Here is a 16,685-nt window from a genome sequence, read left to right as displayed (position 1 = left end):
TAAATTTAGAGAAAGATTAAAATTCACTATAAAACATCCACAGAAGAAGAGTAAGAAGCACCAAAGGCTCAGTGAGATGTCACATAATCATAGGCTTATTGAAACACATAGGAGAAAGACTGAAGGAATTAAGACAACACACTTTCTGAAAGGACATTCTTCAGATCTGTGTAGAAGATGCAAATGGAAGAGAAAGAAACCAGAAACTGTTTATTGTAAATAAATTGTTCTTCTGCCCTCTGAGGGCGAAAGTAAGAATAACGGGCTTCGCATTCAGCAAGAGATTCATGCTTTACACTAAGAAAAATTCCATGCAATGAGGATAGCAAACCGTAATAGATTGCTTCAGCACTGAAGAACTTTGAAGAACATATTACAGAAACTTTTATCTGTGAAAGCTTCGTCGAAGTAATTTTGTGTTATGGAAAGGCAGAGTCTCTCCCTTCTCTTTTTTTTTCCCCACTCCTCAAGTTATCTTTTCCTATAATTTACCATGATTTTTTTTCTTACACCTGTTTATTTGTCTGCAAATTTCAACATTAACTCATATCCACATTAGTTAGATACACTGGTGGTTTATTCTTCAGTTAAATCTTCTCTGATGAATCCCTGTGCTATAGTCACCCATCTTTACAGCTGAGCAGAAAGCTGTTTGGACACTATAAATATTTCCATTCCAGACTAAGCCCAGCACCCTCATGGGAATTCTAGTCTCCATAGCACATGGAATAGGAAGTTGTGACTGGAAAGCCAAGCAGACAGAAGCCTCCCACTGAGACTGGATGCTATCCTTATTTCTTGTAAGTGTTACTACAGTAATAATTCACTGTGATGTCCAGTAGTGCTGCACATACCTTCCCAGCTGCTTTCAGGGTTTTACTACAAATCTACAAGAAACATTAAGTCTATCAAAAAGTTTCAGCAAATCAGAGTATTTAAGTATTAATGAAGCTGTTCTCAGTCCAAACTGAAAAGCAAACAAGTCTTACTTTGAGGCAGAGGTGCTGAAAGTAGGCCTTATAAGTCAAAAAGAAAAAAATAAAAAAAGAAAGAAAAAAGAAAAATACTCACTATGGTACGTATTCTTTCTGCCCTTATCAATATAAACTTTAAGCCTGGACTGAGCCACAACCTTTTTCAGTCAACTCTCTCACACCAAAGCACTGGAGTCATCCTGCATGACTTCAGACTCATTACATCTACAACATCTTAATTAGATACCAATTATCACCTCAAAATCCAACTCAAAAATTACTAATAGCAACAAAATATAAATTAAGTAGATGTTAATTATAGTATGAGGAACCATACATTTTCCCCCCAATATATATATATATATATATATATATATTTTATTTTTTTGGTAAGCAGAGAAGGCTACACACGCAGTAACTGTTTATTAAAATGAGAAATATAGCAGGTTTGCTGTTTCTTCATAAGATTCACCAATAATCTCAATATTAGTCTATCAGCTTTTCTTAGGGCATCCTTTCTATCTTACTGGTCACACAGTCTCAAGTACTGGCCTTGGGAGTTTGTGCTAAGTATTCATGCAAGGCACAAGGAACTTACTGAGTTAAATCTACCTTTAAACAAACTGAAAATTTGGCTTGATGCCTTAGGCCAAAACAACAAACCCAATGAACAAGCAAAAACTATACAGCTAGTTTACTAAGACAGCAGACATTTTTAAATTCACAAAAAGAGCAAGAAAAGCAAGAGCAAAAAGTTATCACATCTGTGCTTTAAGATCTTGTTACACAACCAAAACATTTACTGAAGCTCAGCAGGTCACACGTGCTTTTGTTTATTACACTTTTTCCAATAAATAACTGCTTAAGAATAATACTGCTTGACTTAATTTGTTGCACACCACGTTGACTTTTAGAGTATTTAAAAATTTTCCCAAAGGAGTTCCAAAATTAAAACATATAACATCACAATGATCTACCTTATTTTTGCTTTGTGGAAAAGGTTAGAAACGAATTAAGAGTTCATTGCAATCAAGCACAGATTATTTTTCATAATTGCTGCTCTTACATCTGAAATTGAAAACCCCATTTTGTCTGTTAATGCTGAGTTTCTCAGTCTAATTTACTGACTTACTCAGAGCACTAATACAGAGTAAGGGACTCCTATAACACTCAAACCACAATTAGTCACTGTATGTAGGCTTCAGTGGCCTGAATTCAGGCATCTAATACCATTAAGATGTTCTAGGCTTACCCATATGTCCTCTTAATTACCATCCCCACAAGGTGTGGTTGGATTGTCCATATCTCCCAAGTCATAAAGGCTGGTACCTTACTTGCATCTTATATTCAGCTTCAGGTTTTAGTAACAGTACGTAGGCAATAACTGCTTGGTTACTGTCTTACTATGGGTAGACCTCAGCCTTCTAAAAAACTCTGCATTCATTATTGGAGCTCTGTGGCCTCCAGAACTTAAATTCTGATGCAGAGGAAGCAGTCATCTCACCAGAGTAGACAGCCTTCCTACCAGCACTGCTTACAGGGTTTCTTGGCTGCTTTCCCCCTCACCAGCATTTTAGGCACCCAGCCTGCCAGGTACTGCAGTGGAACGTGAGTACATTCCTCAGGGCTTTGGTAAGCAGCTTACTGAAAACTCTGTTTTTGTAGCCCTTAAATTACATTCACCCCTGGTTGCACTGCAAGTGATAATGTAGAGAAATTGAGTCTTCTCCCTTGAGCGACAGGGTGTACTGATCACTGACCCATGCTGCTGTTTACCTTCCTTCGTAGAAAAATAAGTTTTACCTTTTATTAACTGTTACTACGTCAGCAAAAGAGTAGGAGGTAGGGAAAACTAGGTGTAAGAATGTCATAGTTGTAAGGCACAGCTCAGGAATTGCACAGGCTGGTTCGTGCATTACACTGGAGCTCATATGGCAGAAGGGAAGGCTCTGGAGACTGAATAACAGGGCTTATAACTGCATCTTGATTTTTTCTTTAATGCAGAATTCACATGTTGCCATTACATACATTATTATTTTGACTCCAGCTTGTAGTGATGCCACATCTTGTCATCGGTCATGATATGATCCAGTAAACTGTCACCTTCAGCCCTTTATTGGTTTGATATGTACTGACAAACCTGCTGTAATGCTATAGTGGGACAGAAAGCATAGCAATAATAGCAGGGTGGTGAAGCCCTAGACTGCAGCAAGTGAGAATGAGCCCATATGCAGCTGCTATGGATATAGAAACAAAGAATAACACCTGCTTACCATTGGAAGGCCAGGGATCTCCAGCAAGATGTTTTTACCTCCACTGCTAACTCTTAAATGAGGTCTGGATACTGGCTCTACCCCTTGCAGTCACTCAGGTGCTTTGCACGCACCTGAGCTCTCCTGGGTTGGCCCTGCCTTCCACCAGGTGCTCAATCACTGCTCTAAGCTATGGCTTAGCATTTCCACTATACTTGCATATAGCATTCTTTCTGTTCCTGTATGAGCATTAGTGGGACGCACGTGGTGTAAACTCTGTGATGTTCCAATGTCGTCACCATTGTTTTGAACATATTGAAGTTGATATTCAGTTCTGTACACAGTTGCCTGGTTGTAATCTGTCAGTCCACATGGATGAGCTGACTGAGACACTCTTTGTGGTGATAGCTGTGCATGGCTAATCAGAACGTGGCTTGTCTTTCATCTTGCTGTCATCACTGATGAAATGCACTACACACTGTGATGCTGTGCTCACATCCATTGTTTGGTCTCCGAAAAAAATAAGCAATTGTCAGTGAATGCCAACAGGTGCCGTTTTTTTCCATGTGGAGAACATCAGTGACACCCCTTTGTTTCATATGCACTTCCATGTCAGAGATCATTTTGTTAGACAATTGTGTGAACACTTTTAGCTAATATTCAGGTTTTTTGGCTGTCTTCTAAATATCATATTAAAGCTTGATCTGTAATGCTTGTTAAGGATACACAAATCTTTGTCATGTCTACTCTAAACTATCAGGATGCACTCAACTCTAACTCATGCTCTTGCCTAAGAAATCATTGAGTTCTACAAGTAGAGCTGAATGGCACTGATCTTATTCCATATTTGAATATAAGAAAACACTGAAGCATAAGTGGGCAAAAAGTTAACGTTGAATACTTAGAGCCTTAGTAATAACTTCAATGTATGCACCACAGTGAGAAGGATGCATTATGGCATTTTCTCCCCAGCCATCTACACTGAGCACCAGGAAGAAAGCATTAGCAGTTCCAAGGGGAAAAGGAACTTTTCATGTTTGCTAGAGTGATCCCATCTGGCCTAATTAAATGATCTGCATTGACAGACTACTGGATAAAGTCTCATTGTGCTCTCCCAGCTGGAGCATGAAAATGCAATTGAGGACTGCTTGAAAGAAATAACATGCAAGTGCTTCCTAGGGAGCTGGGATGTGCTTGAAGCTTTTAAAAATGCAGGAGCAGTAGGTGAAGATAAAAATCTAGGGAAAGCATCATCCCTATCCTTGTGAAAAGTGAGTGATCCACTTTCTGCTTAATAGAGATATCACCTACTGGCCTAGTTCCTCCTTGGTGCACAAGGCCAGTGAAGAACACAAAAGAAGGATTTCTTGCAGGAGGAAATGATACTGAAAGAGAATATGAAGCACAGAATGCAAATGAGCTATGGTCAGTAATGTAACAAGTAGCTGAAAAGTGCAGAATGAGAAAATGGTAGATTAATTATGGCAGAATATGAAGGACTGCCAGCATCAAGCACTCAAATACTGTGTCGACTCATAAAAATCATAAAGCCATTTAAATTTGGAGTCTCTTCATCTTCCATTGTCTCCTGTTGAGCCCTTACAATCATTCTGCACTTTTCCTTAGCCTATAGTAAAATTGCTTTTACAATTCTGAGTATTGACATGTTTGTGTTGTTTTTTTTTTAATATAGCCATGTGATCCCAGAGGGAGCGCTCACACTCAGTTATTTAGCACCAGGTAGTGGTGCACAGTATTTATACCCCTGCTATCCTGAAGGTGTTGAGAGTTATGAAGCGCTATGGATGTTATGAAGATTTTTTTCTTAATGCAGATGGGGATGCTTATGGCTTTGTTGTTTAATATAGAGTATGACCTAATATTATTAATGGATTGATGTATTTAAATCATGCATATTGCCAAGTGACACATCCACCTGTTTAGGTGGTAGCAACATTCAAATAAGTCCCAGTCAGTGAATTAAGGCATGAAAGCATTTGTGTTCCTTTCCAATAGTAACTTTTTCTTACGTTACATTTGACACGTTTTGGAAAATACCAAGTGTACTACAACTTCTTTTAGAGTGAGATGCACTACATCTGCTCATAAGGTGCTGTAAAAGGCTGACTTTCCCACTATACGTACACTAAGTAGGGTTAAAATGTTCTGCTAAACAGTCTTCATCTGAAAAAAGAGTGATACTTGGTGTACTGCAACAAGGAGAATGAAAGAAATGAAAGCAATTCTGGTGAATCAGTTCATCTTAAAGGAACTTAAAGCATGGAAGTATAGAGCACTAATCACTCAATTCCATCTATTACACACTGTACAAATAATGCACAAATCACATAGCACACTGCCAAAGATCTTTCCGCCTATACTGCATTCTCAAGGTTTTTATTGCTTAACATTCTTCATCTTCATTACAATATAACTCAAAAATGGATTTATATTGAACATAATCATAGACCTGACTCAATCTATAATTTATGTGCAATCTGAGGTCTCCTGTATGAATTTCAGATGAACAGCACGATGTTACACTTAGTAGCATTTTTATCTTTTGCTAATATCACACTGAGACATAAGCTTCTTTAAGAGGTCAGCTATGAGTTTTATCAGCTGTCAAAATTCAAAGATAAAACCTCAGTACATATGCAGATTCTGCACATCTAATGACAGTTCTTTTTAGCTGTATTCTCAAGTAACTGAGTATTCCTCTAAATCTAATTACACATCTAGATTGCAGTGTAATCCAGATGCTGGGCATATGCAACCCTGACCATCAGGTTGTGGTCAGTCAAAAAACTGTGCATGAACTTCAAATAAAAACACAGGATGAAGAATTTGTTTTATTATATGATTTCTTACCTCATAACTGCAATCTGTATGCGTACAGATTGACAGGAAGCACATTTGTATCTTTTGAAGATCTTTTCTATTTGATTTTCCAGTTAATCCTAGATCCTTTTTAGCCATTCTTTCTGTTTTAATGAGTAAACTAACCTATTTTTGAAACAGCTCTTTTCCTCATAAAGTTCTCAAAAGTGTAAGGAATATGCCATCCATGCAATAAAAAGTCATGAATATGATTAACAAATACAGTTCTATGAACTGTGAATGAGGGCATTTGAGCAGAGCTCTCAGATCTGCATTACTACAAAAAACATAACAAATCACATCCTTCCTCTGTATCTCTCCCTTTATAAACTTGATCTTCTATATTGATGTGCATTTGCAAAGTTTCTGCTAGGATTCATATGAAGACCACTGGGGACTAGAAGAACCACAGTCTTACGGAATAACTCAGACACCACAGAAATACAAAGCTATTGATTTCACTGTAGTTGTGATTTTGGCAATATGGTCCACAAAGTCAAGGGAAGCAAAATGAAACACTCCCTCCTAATTCATTAGATTTTGGTTCAGATTAAACCCAGAGTAGAGCCAGACCAACTGTTTTGTTGTTCTAATACACAGCTATGGCCAGAGCTGAGAGCTTTCTTTTAGTCTATGCTGGACTAAATCTTACTGTATTTCTATTAGATCACACTAGTTCCGGGCTTATTTAATACTCTTAATACCTTCACAAGCTGAACTGCCATCAGACCTGCTAGATTTAAAATTACTGTTATATATACTATATGGATATACATCATAAAACCACTCCTTAGCTAAGGGTAGCAAAATATGAAGTTTTTATTAGGGAATTGTTTCTTATGTGCTTATTACAGGCTAGGCGAGACTAAAATCCTTGCATTCAAAATGACATTGCTGTCAAAACTATATTAGTGATTTTGGCCTACATCTCAGATTTTGTGGGTAAAGAGGATGGTACTGACTTAAAGCTAAGAAACAGCCCTCTTCACTTGCAAATACTGTGGTTCTTATCTGTCAAAGCAATTGATCTGAAGTGCTTTTAGTTATCATAATGGAACATAGGGAGTAATGTTCTAGTGGAAGATTTCTGACTCAGATCTGTTCTATCCTTGTCTATGGGTTGCATGATATAACCTAACTATTAATATCTAGAATGTTGTTTTGTTCCTCTCTGCCCTTGCCCAGCTGTTGTGTAAGATGCAATTTGAATAAATCATTGCTGGGAAAATAATATCTGAGCTTTACTACGTGTCATCAGTTTAGTTATGGTTTTCCATTTTTTATTGTACACTTAGTAGATTATAGGATCTCCAAGTATCGAACACCTACAGTGAATATAGGAAGTCCAAAAAGCAACTCATTTATTTAGTATAAACCATACATAAGCAGAATACATTTGTATACAGTTATTGAAATACAGGAGTCTGTTTCCAGTTTAGCTACATGGAGCATTAAGACGTTTTAGCATTATTCAACACTACTTTTCCATGGACTGACAGTACTTTGAGATACTTACAGTAACTTCACACAGAAGCACAGCTGCAAGGTAGCATCTTATTACATATATTCACAGCTAGGAAGTACATCCAGCAGTCTGCAGCACTATTATTACATTAAAATGAAAATAACTGTTTTTGCAGTTCAAAATAGTACACAACACCAGTTATTATTAAAAGGGTCCTGGATGGATGCTCGTTGGCTCTGCAGCATTCCAAAGGGGTGGCCTAATTTGCAGGCACCCGAAAGCACAGCTGAATTTGCAGTCCAGGACTCTACACCACCATCTGTTCAGCATTCTGAACAGCCAAGCTCATCTTCTTCCAGACCCAAAATACATTTTTTATGGCACAAACGTATTTTTCTATGAGCAATTAAGGCAGCTCCAGGAGATGGATTATTACAAGCCTTACTTCAGTCACTGAAATGTTAATTGGGTATTCTGGAACAACCAGGAAAAAAAAAAAAAGGTCAATTTTCCAAAGTTTACCTGATTTAGAAGGCTTGGTAAAAAACAGCCCAACCCACTGACCCCCCAGTAAAACAGATCTAATACTTCTCTGCTATTTCCCCAAGTATGCACTTTGTCACAGCTATGCATAAATACGCATGCAGATTATCCAATTATTGGTGTACAGTAGTGCATGGAGCAGAAAAACATTTAGCATGCATCATGTAGAATTCTTCATACACATTGTTTGCTATATCTTGGGAAAAGAGAAGGTCTGGGGAAAGAAGTTGAATGATATGAATTGTGATAATAGTGCATTAAGAGTAGGATTTCTCTTTCCACATTAACCAGTGAGTGTAATTTCAGTCCTACAAGCATTAAGTGCACCAGTAAAAAAAAAGCATCACTTTGGAGTGTGATTTTACACCACATTCTCTGTACTAAAGCTCAGTATATATGCATCAAGTTTCTCAGTATTTATAAAGAATATATGGTATTGCTTGGATTAGATTATAAACACTGTTCCTATGAATATGGTACCACAGTGCCTACTGCGTATATATGGTAATTACTAAACATACATACTGTAGTGGTGGGATGACTCATGACCAGCACAACAAATTTTGCACTCTAGTAATTCATCTTGTGCTAGACATTGTCATACTGTCTGTGTTACCCCAATCCAAAACCAATATCTGGTTCACTCCAATAAGATTTTCACAAAAGATGTGCTTTGCTGGCTAGCTATATTATGCTAACTCATTTTTCTTTACTCATTGTATATGGATCAGATTAGTGCCTATTTACTATAGATCCTTCTTACTAAGATGATAAAGACTGATGGCACAGTTTTCTCTAAAGCAACTAATAAGCACTTGATTCTATGTACCTAATTTTTTTGTAATGTTTGGTCTATTTCTGCAAGTTATTCTTTCAGATCATGAAGTAAAGCTCCCCTTGCTTGAGCTATGTAATTTTGTCCATCAAAAACAAGCTTTGTCTCCAGAGAGCAATATATTTTTGGAACTTTTTGAGCACCGGAGATTTTATTTTATTTTGATCAGTGTATACATATGGTTTTATGGATATTCTTTTGGAATAATATAAAATCTGCTGAACATTAATAAGTTTGATGTTTGAGTTTCTATTGAAGTTTCCTTTTGTATTCGCAAGTCAAAGTTAGACGTACTCAGAAACCATTCAAATATTAATCAAATGCAGATCATGGTAGAGTAATCAACTGTCAAGAAAACTGTATAACAACTTAGACCTAACAACTGTGTTCATTTCAGCAAGCCTCATTCTAATAGCAGGCAATGCAAATAAACACCTCCTAGGTTGTATATTAACAGCTGAGAGTGTGGAGGAAACAAGTATCTGGATATAGTACTGGGTGCAACAAAAAGATTCTACCCTCTATAAGCACAAACATGGTAGTTTATTTTCCCTTGAGTTCCATCCCCAATACAAAATCCCAGCTGTCTACTTCCTTACATTTTATTCTAAGTAATTTGGAACAATAAAGCTATTTAGCCCCTAGGCAACTTCCCACATTTCTGTACTGTCAGTGAAAAGTACAAACTTAACCCAAATTTGCTCCAAAGCCCAGATGGAGAACAAAACTTTTTTTTTTTGACACAGCACCTGAGACACCCTCACTATTACAGATCACTCATTGAAGTCCACTCTAAATGCTGTCTTACCTGGGACTTCAGTCTCTCTGCAGAGAAACTTCAAAATCATCAAAACAGGAAAAAGCACGTAAGCACATGTATCAGCATTCTGTCATTAATTACTTGGTAAATGCCAACAGCAGATAACTTACAACCACATCCATTTCCTGTACTTTTTAATCTGCATCGCTGACATGGGGTTCAGAGCTGAGCAGCGCCTGCAGCCCACTGGTGAGAACCTCCTAGTTCCAAATCTGTTCACTTAACAATATACAGCTGCAACAGCAACTCTTAGAACCAGTAGCTCTGGAATAACCGCCTGGCCAGTGTGGTAGAAAACTGATATGGCTTCCAGTGGAAAACCCTTAGCAATGTAAACAAGATCCATCAAAGCTGGTATGTCTCAAGGGAATAGATTTATTTCTTTAAAAAAAAAAAATAAATCTGTATTTTGCAGTAACCTCATACTTCTCCAGAAGGTGAGCAAGTGTGATTTTCCATCCTTCACCTTCCTTTCCCCTGCAGGGCCTAACCTTGCAGGTGGTTTCTCTTTGATACCATTAAGACAGTTCCAGACTTTGTAATACCTTGCATGCAGATAATGCACCACCTCTTGTAAGCTTTGACATTAAACACAGCTCACAGTTTCAGGAACTGAATCTGTGTCTCCATAGCTTTTTTGACTTTGTTTGTTGTGTTACATAAACCTGTTCCTTCCCTCCTCCTTCCTAATGGAATTAGGACTGGGGATGAGGCCAGTCAGAGCTTAAAGGCAATTGCAGAAGCCATCTTCTGATTGGTGCTAGTCCTGTAGGAGTACATAGGATTGTATAATTGCCAATTTTAATATTACGCTTAAAATCCAGCTTGGAGCAATTGGGTGATAATTGCCTCCCATTCTAGGAACACTTAGAAAAGCAAAAACTTTGGAAGTCAATCTTCATGTCTCCCCCCCAAGTTATATCCACTTCACTACTTTGAATATATTATGGCTTCATTTTCATTTTTAAATCACTCTTTGTCAGCTCTTGGCTATCAGCCCTCCTTCAAGTATTCAGAGATACAAATCGGTTTCTTTCATCATTTACACAGTGTTTGTTCTAGAAGCCATTACTGTTATTGTAATGAAATCTACTTTAAAAGATTTTTTTTTTTTTTATTTCAGCTAAAGAACTTCCTTGTGACTTCCAACAAGTCTAAGATCATTAAAGTGAAAATAAGTAACACAGTGCAAGAATGATGCACAGTACATAGCTTACCATTCAGAATAAAAATAATAGGCTAATCTTATGGCTCCTTAAGTACAACATTGTCTTATAGTATTGCAACTACAGAAATATTGTACCCTCTCAAAATGATTTTTAAAGACAAAACCATGAAGTATTTCAATACCTCAAGAGCTCCGTAGCTATGCTGAAACCCTTGTGTAAGACATAACTAACGTCAAACCTGTCTAGTTAAGAAAGACTGCCCAACATGCTTTTTCTTGTTTTTTCTGTCTGTTACACAGGTTTTACTGGCCAAAAGAAGATTTGGTACACTACTACCACCTACACTGAAGAGAAAAAAAACAAGCTACCTTGTAAGATGTCATTTCTCATACCACATGCTTCAACTGAGAGATGGGAAAGTGGCTGCCCTTTGTACTGTCCTTTTGAGTGCTACAAGATAATCAGTGCTATCAATATGTTGATGCATTTTTATCAACAGCAAAACCAATCTCAGAGGACCCTTAAGCAAAAGAAAAGCAATTAAGCTCTATAGACTTCTCTAAATCATACTCTTATAATCTTAATACAGATGTGTACTTACATATGAAGTAAATTGTCCTTAGGATTAAATAAATTTTATACACTTTAACCATTCAAAAAATATATTACTAAAAGGTCTAATTTTAGAACATACTGAGGAGCAGGCCAACAACTCTTGAGACACAGACTGGGGGTACTTGCAAAAGAAGCTCTCAAGTATTTTTGCCTCATACCAAGACAAAGTTTACAGTGTGAATACCAACAAGCACAGATATATGATCTAAATGTCACCTTATCAAAATCCATGAGCAAACTCATATGCATCTTCCAAAATCTTATGTTTTGAATGTCTTTTGCTGCTAAAAATTTCACCAGAGCAGCTGTGGAAAGAAAAGGGAGAGGGAGGGAGAACAGAGGAGAGCTCACCATTTATATCTTCCTCTCAACACACAACCAGGTGAAGGTTTTCAAGGCACTTGATAGACCCTTTTCTTAAATCAGTTAATTAACAATATATTTATTATCTCTGATTTCTACAACATCTATGATAACTCCCTTCACTAAAAAAATAATTGTTTGAGCGAGGAAGGAAATACCTTCCAGTTCTACTTAAGTGTTTGATTTTTAATTCCTCCTTTCTGCACCAGGTTAAAAAAAAGCAACGCTTTGCAGTTTTCTGGGAAGAAGCAGGTCTCTAGAACATCCTACTTATGAAGGCGATCACTAAGTCTCTAAAATTCTGCCAGACATGATTCCAATAAACACACTCATTACCAATATCAAGTTGGGCAGATAATCTGGGATTCACGGTTTGCTGAATTTCAGACACGTCCAAATAGCTGCAGGCTTCTTCAAGTGCAGATTTGCCTGCCAAGACTTAATATACTAAGATGTAATTTCTTAGAAACAAACAAAATCAATGCATTGGAATGCACTGCCCAGGGAGGTGGTGGAGTCACCAACCATGGTAGTGTTCAAGAAACGCTTGGATGTGGCACTGAGGAATATGATTTAGCCAGGAAGTATTGGTAATGGTTGGACTAGATGATCTTCTAGGTCTTTTCCAACCTTGATAATTCTGTGATTCTGTGAAAACAACAAAAGAAGCCCAAACATATTTCCACAAATGCCTTTGTTTGCTTCTATCCATTCAAATAAATGGATTTAAGGGAAACTGAGGAGCTATTCCACTGAGCTGAGGTTTTTAGTGAGAGGTGTTTTCAGAATGGCAATTTTTCATTTCTCTTCTGCATTTTAACTTTTCTATATGCACAGATGTTGCACTGTGAACAGGAGCTATTAGGCATACAAAATTGAAGGAATCCTATGAAACACAAATCTGAGGTTTGGCATTTCCACTGAGCTGTCAGGTGCATACTGCTGAATTGTTCCGGGACCTGTAAAAATGATTCTGCAATCTCCTGAGAAAACTGATAACACTGCACAGTATCTAGGGGAATGAAAACTTTCTAAATGAAAAAACAGATCAAAGATCAAAGAAATGGGAAAGGCAACGGAGAACAAAAAATGATTAAAATTTACAATAGCAGATTGAGAGCTGCCTGAGAGACTGTGAGGAAAAAAATATAGAAGCATTGATCTTCTGTACATCAAATAAATACAAAAATGATGAAGCTAAATGTAACAGAAAGTACATCAATTGACTAATATTAATACAGAGACATTCACATCCGAAATACTCAAACTTTCCATTAGTTCATACTAGAGATCACACCTTGTCTACAAGTGCCCCAGTTATCCTGAAAGGCACGTAAGATTCGTGAACTCTACTTCTGAACTCTATTCAGGAACTCAGCAGAGCTGCAACAACGGACAGTTGTACTTAAAATGCTGAAGTAACAGTATGATACAAGAATGTCCTGCCTCTGTTAAATCATGAGCAGTTTCGAGCACAGAATTATTTCAGTGAAACACTTTAATTAGTTTACTACTAAAGCTTTCTGACATGTGGGTTTTAGAGAGGGATTTGAAGGAGAGTGCAGTGCGTGGCAAATAGACACCATACCTAATGATCACAGGATCTAACATGCAGAAGTTTGCCATAAGACACAAGAACCTGAATCAAACAGAAAAAATCAGAAGCAGTGAAGAGACATGGTATTATTTAATATGTCTCCATGTTTAAAAATTTCAATATCTAAAAATTCAACAGCTATTTATTTGCAGTTAAGGTATGTAACTACTCAAAAGTTATGTGACTTTAACACATCAGCGTGGTATTGCAGTTTTGTGTCTACTTACCACGAAACACCTTCTCATCAGCTTAAGGCCTTTCTGTTTAGAGACTGAATCCGATGTGCTGGCTGTTTTATGCAGAGCAGGTTCTGAAAGGCAAACAGAAATATGAACAGAGGTTATGTTGGAAGCAACAAAGTAGTAATAGAGGTTCCAGTCCACAGACAAACCAAATGCACACTTGCATTCCCTTTTTGCAAAAATATAAGTTAAAACTGAAATGATACCCAGAATTTCTCTCCTTTTTAATGAGAATTAGAGGTAGAAAATTTGACAGATTCTTTTTTTTTTTTTTTTGATAGATACTTTTATACATGTCTTCTATAGATGCGTTTGCTTTTTGTTTATTGTATTTTTTCTTCCTCCTTCTCCCTGCAGACTCCTCAGGATATATCAGCAATCCAGAAAAAAAGGATTTAGGAGTTTATCTTTGAGACCTCAAGGATAAGTGGATTTGAAATTGTACAACCAGTTTTTAAAGAGCTGACCATATAGTGACTCTGCACACTCTCTTCAGGCCTTTATAGATCATCCCAGCTCTCTCAGCTTTGCCTCATACAAGGGATGCTCCAAAACTTTCATCATCTTGGTGGCTCTGTTTTGGAGTTTTTCTTGTATGTTCAAGTGTCTGTTACACTGGGGAGTCAGAATTGGATTTATCACTTCAGGTGCAGACTCGCCAACACTGAGCACAGGAGAAGAGTCACCTCCCATAACATGGGGGTGATATTTTGCCTAATGCAGCCCAGGAGGCCACCAACCTTCTTAGTGGCAAGGACATAATGCTAAGCTCATGTTATACTTGGTGCCCACCAGGATCCCCAGGCTCTTTGCTGCAGAGCTGCTTTCCAGCTGAGTGCCACCAGCACACACTGGTGCCTGAAGTTGTTTCTCCTCAGATGTAGAACTCTGTACATCTTAATGAATTTCATGAAACTCTATATGATGAAGTTATAAATTTAGGAAACCTGTTCTAGCAGGTGGGTTGGACTATGTGATCTCCAGAGGTTCTTTCCAACCTCTACAGTTCTATCATTCTGTGTCAGCCACCTCACAGACTGTCAAGTACACTCTGGATGGCTGCATGGTCCTCTGGTGAATCAGTCACTGCCCCCAGTTTTGGGTCAGCTGGCACTCTCCTGAAGGTTCACTCTGCCCCATTATCCAGATCCTTAATGAAGATATTAGTGGTCAATCTGGGTCCTGTTCTAAGGAACTCCCATCATTAATGGCCTCCAACAAGATTTGCATCACTGAAATCCTCTTAAAATACCTTTTTCTTTTTAAACATCCCCCCCAGACTTTCATGGAGGTATATGACTTTTTCCCCACTTAACAAATGTTTGCAAACCACTTCCCATTTCTCAGGTCCCCAGGACTGGTGGTGCTCTTAGCAAAATGAGACTTTTTAGCTGTTATTTAGTAGCTGAACATGAGCTTGACAACTGGGAACATAACTGCTGTTACCTGCTGCTATTGCAACAAGGAACAGTTATCAGACTGCAGAAACTAAGTGTTTTAAAAGCATAATTGAGTCCAGACTGTCATTTACTCCATTTTCAGCAGACTGACGTCTGTTACCACGGAAACATTTACAGAGAAGAGTAGTGAGGAAGTCACATTCCCTCATTTGCTCACAACAGCTCCAGGCAAGAGAGATCATGACAGTGCAGGATCCAACAGCTCATAGCCCTCCCTAGTTGGCTCCATGTGTGAATTCACTCTCTTCAATAACTGCCACACAAGCAAAATAAAACAAGCAACTTGACCCAGAGGTTCCAAGACTCTTCAAGTTATTACCAACTCCTATTGGATAAAATCAAGAATAATAGTTATAATTTAAAACATCCCCTCTATTTATTGCATCTTCAGTAAGAATCAGCAATATTTATTTACTCACACATTAAAGTCATTAAAGACAAACTTCCTGCTGCACTTTCTGCCCCAGTTTGCTTTAAGAAATTTTAGCATACACAACAACACAAGCAATCTTCAGCACAAAGATCTTCAGGTAAGAGTAATTGAAAAACCGTTGTGTAATGCAAAAGATTGGACAACATGCAGAAATGATTCCTGATATAAATCATGAGAAAATGTCATAGGTACCTATGGGAAGATAATGCATGCACAGAAAATTAAAGAATTTGTTGATATTTAGGTCAGAGAAGAAAGAAAGAGTGCTGCACCTGCATTTAGGCTCATTCCCATACACACAGACTGCACAAGATAATGGGAAAAAACAAGATGGCTTTGTACAGAGTAGAAATGCAGATGAAACCTTCAGCTGTGCTGATCATCTGTGCTACCAGCATTTTCTACACCTCCTGCCTCTGTTCTGTAAGCCATCCCATCTACTCACTGTGACCCTTCCTTGTGGGTGGCTGCTCCTTCTGTAGTAAGCTGTACAGCCAAAACCTTCTTACAAGGCTGGGAGAGTATTTGCCTCAGCTGGGGACTTCCCCTTGCATGGAGCACTCTGACCCTTGGGAACTCAGCATGCAGTCAGCCACTACATTTCATTATGCTTATTTTGCATCATTAAGATATGAACAAGCTGGCAACTGAGTTGAGCAAACAAAACCAAGTAGTTTACAGGTTAGCAAAATGCATGGGAGGTGTCACAGTCACCAGGGAGTAAACAGATGAGCTTATCCAGAATGCAAATTAATAGACTGGAGTCACATCCTGACCTGAAATTCAGATGCCAGCCCTGGAACAGTTCCTTGTAAACAAAACCACTTCAATATGAAAGGCTTTAATATATTTAAATATTCATTAAGTAAATCTTAAATATTTTAAATTCCATGTGACAGTAATTATTCTGGTCTTTCAATGACGACTTTTTATATTTTCAGTGTGTTTCCATGAAGCCTCAAGGACTATTTACCTACACTTTCTTTGCTCAGTTACTACAGTGCTGAATTAGAACAGTAACAGCAGAGGCAAAACTC

At 37.8% G+C, this 16,685-nt stretch overlaps 1 long non-coding RNA gene across 2 annotated transcripts in view; it reads right to left on the bottom strand.

Annotated features, from left to right (window-relative positions):
- Positions 1-7,443: 7,443 nt before the first annotated feature.
- LOC107317890 overlaps positions 7,444-16,685 on the bottom strand; it is a 34,799-nt gene continuing 25,557 nt past the window's right edge. For both annotated transcript variants that reach the window (XR_001557075.1, XR_001557074.1), the window contains 2 exons: positions 13,741-13,823; positions 7,444-8,045 (listed from right to left, as the gene is read on the bottom strand). This is a non-coding gene — a long non-coding RNA (uncharacterized LOC107317890). The remainder of the gene's footprint in view (positions 8,046-13,740; positions 13,824-16,685) is intronic.

The sequence above is a fragment of the Coturnix japonica genome, chromosome 9 (assembly GCF_001577835.2).
Source record: "Coturnix japonica isolate 7356 chromosome 9, Coturnix japonica 2.1, whole genome shotgun sequence".
Taxonomy (NCBI): domain Eukaryota; kingdom Metazoa; phylum Chordata; class Aves; order Galliformes; family Phasianidae; genus Coturnix; species Coturnix japonica.
The sequence above is the reverse complement of the archived record's forward strand: the minus strand, read 5'-3'. Positions and strand labels throughout refer to the sequence as shown.